The sequence below is a fragment of the Tamandua tetradactyla genome, chromosome 2, assembly GCF_023851605.1.
Source record: "Tamandua tetradactyla isolate mTamTet1 chromosome 2, mTamTet1.pri, whole genome shotgun sequence".
Lineage (NCBI taxonomy): Eukaryota > Metazoa > Chordata > Mammalia > Pilosa > Myrmecophagidae > Tamandua > Tamandua tetradactyla.
This window is the reverse complement of record NC_135328.1, coordinates 192631412-192639669: the sequence shown is the minus strand read 5'-3', so window position 1 is coordinate 192639669 and position 8258 is coordinate 192631412.

The window sequence follows — 8258 nt, the reverse complement described above, 5'->3', positions numbered from 1 at the left end:
CAGTACATAAATATTTATGACTGTTATGTCTTCTTGTTGAATTGTTCCTTTTATTAATACATAGTGTCCTTCTTTGTCTCTTTTAACTGTTTTACATTTGAAGTCTAGTTTGTTGGATATTAGTATAGTTACCCCTGCTCTTTTCTGATTGTTATTTGCATGAAATACCTTTTCCCAACTTTTCACTTTCAACCTAAATTTGTCCTTGGGTCTAAGATGTGTTTCCTGTAGACAGCATATAAATGGGTCCTGTTTTTTAATCCATTCTGCCAGTCTATGTCTTTTGATTGGGGAGTTTAATCCATTAACATTTGGTGTTATAACTGTACAGGCTGTACTTTCTTCTACCATCTTGCCTTTTAAATTTTATATGTCATATCTAATTTTTCTTCTTTTTACCTTTACTGATAGTCTTCATTTCTACACTCTTCTCCACACCTCTCTCTCCTGTCTGTCTCTAGTGCTCCCTTTAGTATTTCTTGCAGAGCTGGTCTCCTGGTCACAAATTCTCTCAGTGATTTTTTTGTCTAAAAATATTTTATCCCCCTCATTTTTGAAGATCAATTTTGCTGGATATTGAATTCTTAGTTGGCAGTTTTTCTCTTTTAATAAGTTAAATATATCATCCCACTATATTCTTACCTCCATGGTTTCTGCCGAGAAATCTGTGCATAGTCTTATTGAGCTTCCCTTGTATATGATGGATTGCTTTTCTCTTGCTGCTTTCAAGATTTTCTGCTTCTCTTTGACATCTGACATTCTGATTAGCAAGTGTCTTGGAGCACATCTATTTGGATCTATTCTGTTTGGGGCATGCTGCACTTCTTGGATCTATAATTTTAAGTCTTTCATAAGAGTTGGGAAATTTTCAGTGCTAATTTCCTCCATTAGTTTTGCTCCTCCTTTTCCCCTCTCTCCTTCTGGGACACCCACAACATGTATATTTGTTCGCTTCATGTTGTCATTTAATTCCCTGAGTCCCTGCTCATATTTTCCCGTTCTTTTACCTATATTTTCTTTCACTTGTCATATTTCAGATGTCCCATTCTCCAATTCACTAATCCTAACTTCTGCCTCTTGAAGTCTAACATTATAGGTTTCCATTGTTTTTTTTCCCCATCTCTTCTACTATGACTTTCATTCCCATAAGTTCTGTGATTCGTTTTTTTAGACTTTTAATTTCTTCTTTTTGTTCATTCCTTGCCTTCTTTATATCTTCCCTCAATTCATTGATTTGATTTTTGATGAGGTTTTCCATGTCTGTTCGAACATTCTGAATTAATTGTTTCAACTCTTGTATCTCATTTGAACTGTTGGTTTGTTCCTTTAACTGGGCGATAACTTCAATTTTCCTAGTATGATTCATTATTTTTTGCTGGTGTTTAGGCATTTAATTACCTTAATTAGTTTATTCTGGAGATTGTTTTCACTTTTTTTTTTTTACCTAGGATTTTCTTGCTGGATGACTTTGTTGTCTATCTGTTCTTTGACATTCAGTTCAGCTTATTCTAGTCCTTTAGCTTAGGCTTTGTTTAACAGATCAGAATTTTTCAGTTCTTGTTTTTTTGTTTCTTGCCCTGCCTGTATGGTGCCTTCCCCCCCCACCCCTCACTTAGGAGGGTCTACTTAGGTATTATAGACCCCAGCTAGATTTTCCCAGACCAAACATACCTCCTCTCAGGAGGAAAGAGTCACCTGTGTCTGTTTTCCCTGAGGGTTGAAAGGCTTTCCTATGAAGCCTCTAGACTCTGTGCTTTTCCTGTTCTGCCCAGTATGTGGTGCTTGTCTGCCTGCAGGTCCCACCAGCATAAGGTGATGAGGTACCTTTAACTTTAGCAGACTCTCCCTGCTGGGGGCATGGTTGAGACAGAGGAGAGGTTGTAGGCTGGCTTTAATCGCTTCAGTTCTCCAGGCCATGGGGTCTGAACTCCTCAAGGGAGGGATTCCACCTGAGCTGGGCCTCACCCCTCTCCTGGGGAAGGCACAGGCTCCAGACAAACTCTCAGACAAGCTTAATTCTGCCTATGCCTGGGACAGTGGAGCCCAAGAAGCCTTGCAGCTGTATCCAAACAGCAGTCAAGCCATAGAAACACAGTCACAATAAAGAAAAAGAAAAATCCTTTTCAGAGCAGGACCCCCATTCCTCGGGTTTGTCAATCAAGAGCTTAAGTTGGTTTATTGCTCTGTGTATCTTCAGGTCCTATGTGCCCCTTCCTTTCCTTCAGGGTCCAGATTTTTTCAAATCCAAAAAGTTCTGTATTTTTTTTTTTTCCATCAGCCCTGCCACCCCTGCACCGGACCTCCAGTCCAGTGACCTCCACTTTTACTTGAGGTTCAGCTGAGCTGGGGGCCTATTTTTAGCAGTCAGAATTTGTTAATTAATTCCACAATTGGAGCTTGGTTAGTGCTCAGCCCCTGCTGCTGGTAAACTCTCTTTCCTTTTCTGTCTGGGAAGCAGCCTGTGGGGGAGAGGCGCTAGCTACCACAGCTTGGGGAACTCATGGTTCTGGGTAGGCTCGCAGCTGGCCCAACTGTTCCAGACTGGGTATGCTGTGTGTCTGGTCACTGATGTGGCCCCAGCAGTTGTTCTGTACCGTTCCTGGCCATTTATTAGCTGCTTTGGAGGATGAACTAAGCCCCACAACTCCCTAAGCTGCCATCTTGGCTCCCCTCTCCTTTGATTTCTTTCAACATTATGTAGTCTTCTGTGTATAGGTCGTTTAGGTCCCTAATTAAATTCATTCCTAAGTACTTGATTCTTTTAGTTGCTATTTTGAATGGAATTTTCCCCTTAACTGACTCCTCAGCCAGCTTATTGCTTGTGTGTAGAAATGTTACTGATTTTTGCACATTAATTTTATATCCCACCACCTTGCTGAATTTGTTTATTAGCTCAAGTAACTTTGCTGTAGATTTCTCAGGATCTTCCAAACATAGTATCATATCATCTGTAAATAGTGAGAGTTTTACTTCTTCCTTTCCCATTTGTATGTCTTTTATTTCTTTGTCCTACTTGATTGCTCTAGCTAGAACTTCTAGCACAATGTTTAATAATAGTGGTAACAGTGGACATCCTTGTCTAATTCCTGATCTTAGGGGAAAGGCTTTCAGTCTCTCTCCATGGAGTATGATGTTGACTATTCATTTTCCAAATATTCCTTTTATCATATTGATGTAGTTACCTTTGATTCCTATGTTTTGGAGAGTTTTTACAGAAAAGGATGCTGAATTTTGTCGAATGTTTTTCAGCATCAATCGAGATGATCATGTGATTTTTCCTTTTTGATTTGTTAATGTGCTGTATTATATTAATTGATTTTCTTCTGTTGAACCATCCTTGCATTCCTGGTATAAACCCCACTTGGTCATGGCTTATAATTCTTTTAATGTGTTGTTGGATTAGATTTGCTAATATTTTTTTGTTGAGAATTTTTACGTCTATGTTTATTAGGGAGATTGGCCTTTAGTTTTCCTTTCTTATAGTATCTTTATCTGGTTTTGATATTTAAATGACATTAGCTTCATAAAATGAGTTAGGTAGAGTTTCTTTTTCCTCAGTTTTTTTGAAAAGTTTGAGCAGGATTGGTTTTAGTTTTTTATGGAATGTTTTATAAAATTCCCCTGTGATGCTGTCTGGCCCTGGACTTTTCTTTATAGGAAGATTTTTGATGACTGATTGAATCTCTTTACTTGTGATTGGTTTGTTGAGATCTTCTGTTTCTTCCTGAGTCAGTGTAGCTTGTTTATGTGTCTCCAGGAATTTATCTATTTCATCTAAGTTGTCTAGATTGTTAATGTATAATTGTTCATAGTATCCTCTTATGATTTCTTTTATTTCTTCAGGTTCTGTGGTAATGCACCCCTTCTCATTTCTGATTATGTTCATTTGCCTTTTCTCTCTTTTTTTCTTTGTCAGTCTTGTAGTGGCCCATCAATTTTATTGATTTTTTCAAAGAACCAGTTTTTGGTTTTATTGATTCTTTCTATTGTTTTTTGGTTTTCCCATTCATTTATCTCTGCTTTATTTAATCTTTGTTATTTCTCTTCTTCTATTTACTTTGGGGTTAGTTTGCTGTTCTTTCTCAAGTTCCTCCAGGTGTGCTGTTATTTGTGCTCTTTCTTGTCTTTTAATATAGGCATTTAGGGCAATAAATTTCCCTCTCAGCACAACCTTTTCTGCATCCCATAAGTTCTGATAGGTTGTGTTCTCATTTTCATTCATCTCCAGATAGCTACTGATTTCTCTAGCAATTTCTCCTTTGACCCACTGATTGTTTAAGAGTTTATTATTTAATCTCCATAAGTTTGTGAATTTTCTTGTTCTTTGGTGGTTATTGATTTCCAGCTTCATCCCACTGTGATCAGAAAAAGTGCTTTGAATAATTTCAATATTCTTAAATTTATAAAGACCTGTTTTGTGCCTCAGCATATGATCTATCCTGGAGAATGTTCCATGAGCACCAGAGAAGAATATATATCCTTGTGCTTTGGTGTGTAATGACCTATATATGTCTATTAGGTCTAATTCATTTGTCAAGTTATTTAACTTCTCTATTTCCTTATTGATCTTCTGTCTGGTTGTTCTATCTATAGAGGAGAGTGGTGTATTGAAGTCTCCTACTGTTATTGTTGAAATATCTATCACTCCCTTTAATTTTGCCAATGTCTGTCTCATGTACTTTGGAGCTCCTTGATTGGGAGCATAAACATTTATGATTATTATATCTTCTCAGTGAATTGACCCTTTAATTATGAGCTGAGACTCAGCATCAAGGGACTGAGAAAAACCCTAGAATGAGCTAAGAATTAACATCAAGGGATTGAGAGAAACTTCTCGACCAAAAGGGGGAAGAGTAAAATGAGACAGTGTCAATGGCTGAGAGATTCCAAACAGAGTCGAGAGGTTATCCTGGAGCTTATTCTTACGCATTAAGTAGATATCACCTTGTTGTTCAAGATGTAGTGGAGAGGCTGGAGGGAATTGCCTGAAAATGTAGTGCTGAGTTCCAGTAGCCATGTTTCTTGATGATGATTGAACAATGATATAGCTTTCACAATGAGACTCTGTGAATGTGAAAACCTTATGTCTGATGCTCCCTTTAGCTACTATATCAACAGAAGAGTAGAACATATGGAATAAAAATAAATAATAGGGGGAACAAATGTTAAAATAAATTCAGTTTGAAATAGTGGTAAATGAAAGCGAGGGGTAAGGGGTATGGTATGTATAGTCTTTTTTTTCCCTCTATTATCATTTTATTTCTTTTTCTGTTGTCTTTTTATTTCTTTTTCTAAATCGATGCAAATGTACTAAGAAATGATGAATATGCAACTATGTGATGATATTAAGAATTACTGATTGTATATGTAGAATGGAATGATACCTAAATGCTTTGTTTGTTAATTTTTTTAATTAATAAAAAAAGTTAAAAAAAAAACTGAGGGGGGAGATTAAAGTTTTCACAGACAAAGTAGTCCTGAAGTAATTTGTCAACAAGAGACTGGCCCTACAAGAAATACTAAAAGGATTTCTGCTGACTGAAAAAAAAAAGACAGGAGAGGAAGGCCTAGAGGAGGGCACAGAACTGAAGAGTACCACTAAGAGTAATTTAAAGAATACAAAGAGAAAGAGGGAAAAGAATATATAGATCTGACAAATAAAATTAAAAAAAATAAGATGGTGGATTCAAGAAATGCCTTTTCAGTAATAACTTTGAATGTTAACAGACTAAACTTACCAATTAAAAGATACAGATTGGCAGAATGGATTAATAAACATGATCCAGCTATGCTGTAAACAGCTCTATGCTGCCTACAAGAGACTCTCTTAGATACAGGGATGCAAAGAAATTGAAAGTGAAAGGATGGAAAAAGATTTTTCACACAAGTTGTAACCAAAAGAAAGCACTAGTAGCTATACTAATATTGGGCAAAATAGATTTTAAATGTAAAGACATTATAAGAGACAAAAGACCCCTCGCTTTCATTTACCACTATTTCAAACTGAATTTATTTTAACATTTGTTCCCCCTATTATTTATTTTTATTCCATATGTTCTACTCTTCTGTTGATATAGTAGCTAAAGGGAGCATCAGACATAAGGTTTTCACATTCACAGAGTCTCATTGTGAAAGCTATATCATTGTTCAATCATCATCAAGAAACATGGCTACTGGAACACAGCACTACATTTTCAGGCAATTCCCTCCAGCCTCTCCACTACATCTTGAACAACAAGGTGATATCTACTTAATGCGTAAGAATAAGCTCCAGGATAACCTCTCGACTCTGTTTGGAATCTCTCAGCCATTGACACTGTCTCATTTTACTCTTCCCCCTTTTGGTCGAGAAGTTTCTCTCAATCCCTTGATGTTAATTCTTAGCTCATTCTAGGGTTTTTCTCAGTCCCTTGATGCTGAGTCTCAGCTCATTCCAGGATCTCTGTCCCATGTTGCCAGGAAGGTCCACACCCCTGGGAGTCATGCCCCACGCAGAGAGTCCCCCCTCAGTTTTGAAGGAAAATTTGTCTGGGTATAGAATTCTTGGCTGGAAGTCTTTCTCTTTCATGATCTTGAATATATCATAGCACTGCTTTCTCACCTCCAGGGTGCTAGTTGAGTAGTCTGAACTTAGTCTTATTTTGTCTCCCTTGAATGTAGTAGATTGTTTTTCTCTTACTGCTTTCAGGATTTTCTGCTTCTCTTAAAATTTGACAGACTGATTAGTATGTATCTTGGGGAAGGCTTATTTGGATTTATTCTGTTTGGAGTTTGTTGGGCTTCTTTGGCTTGTATATTTATGTCCTTTATGAGGATTGGGAATTTTTCCCCCATCACATCCTCAACAGCTCTTCCTAACCTTTCCTCCTCTCTTCTCCTTCTGGGACACCAATGATTCTTATATTTGCATGCTTTGTTTTATCTATCATTTCCCTGAGATCCAATTCAATTTTTCCATGTTTTTTGACATTTGCTGTTTTGAGTTTTTGAAGTCAGTTATCCTGTCCTCTATATCACTTATTCTTCTTTCTCTTCAAATCTGGTGTTGTATGCCTCTAGTATGTTTTTCATTCAATCAACAGAGTCTTTAATCTCTGTGAGATCTACTATTTTTCTATTTATTCTTTCAAAATCCTCTTTATGCTCTTCTACTATCTTCTTGATCTCCTTTATGTCATTTGCTATCCCACTTATTTTATTAAGCAGAGTTGTATGAACATCTTTGATTAGTTGTTCCAACATCTGCGCCTCCTCTGGTGTTTTTTTTGGTTTGTTTGTTTTGTTTTACTTTTAGTCCGAGAATCAAACCTGGTACTCCTACATGGAAGGTGCGCATCTACCACTGAACCACCCATGCACTCTCTCCTCTGGTGTTTAAATTTGGTCATTAGGCAGGGCTATATCTATCTCCATTGTGATATGCTTTGTGATCTTCTGCCATCTTCGTGGCATGTAAATATCTTGATTGATTTACTTTGGCAGTTGATTTCTTTCAGTAGTGTAAAGCCTTGTATTTGTGGGATGATTGTACAGCAGGGAGCAGGGTACCGGGTGGGGCACTCAGTGCAGTGATTTGTTTCAGGGCAAGTGTAGGTGCACTTTGGGGATGTTATGCTGGTGCTCATGAACATGGGTGCCCAGTGGAGGATGTAGGTGTACAGGTGCTGTACAGGTGCACTGGTCTGGGGGGCGTAAACTTGGTGTGCATTGGTCTAAGGCATGGGGCTCTTTGTGCACATGTGTAGAGCTGTGGCAGCAGGTCAGCAATATGCCTTCAAAGATTGGGGGCAGATGTGACCCAGCTGCTCAGGTCAGCACTTTCTCAGAGCTGGGAAGGGTGGCTGAGGGCCATATTCGTGTGCGGATCTAGGACTGCTATAAAGTACGGTTCTCAGAGCCGAATGACGTGACTGGAGGCCCGTGCTCATGCAAGAGCCTGGGAGTGCCGTAAACTGATATGCAGCACTTGGCGGGGGGTGGGGGGTGTGCGTCTGTGTGACAGTATGAGCAACAGGGCAAGGGTAGCCTGGGTATGGAGGTTAGTGCCCACAGCCTTTATTCCCTGGTAGCCACCTGCAGGGAACAGGGAGGGGGAGGTAGTGCTCAGGAGGTGTGCAGGAGAGGTGGGTTGGGCTGCACTTGGGGTGGAGGAGTGAGGCAGGTATGAGTTCTGGGGCTGGTGTGGTGGGGGCGCTGGGAGCCTGGGGAATGGGAGCAGGTGATGGGGTTTGGGTGCCTGTGTTGTGGGGTGAGTTGCT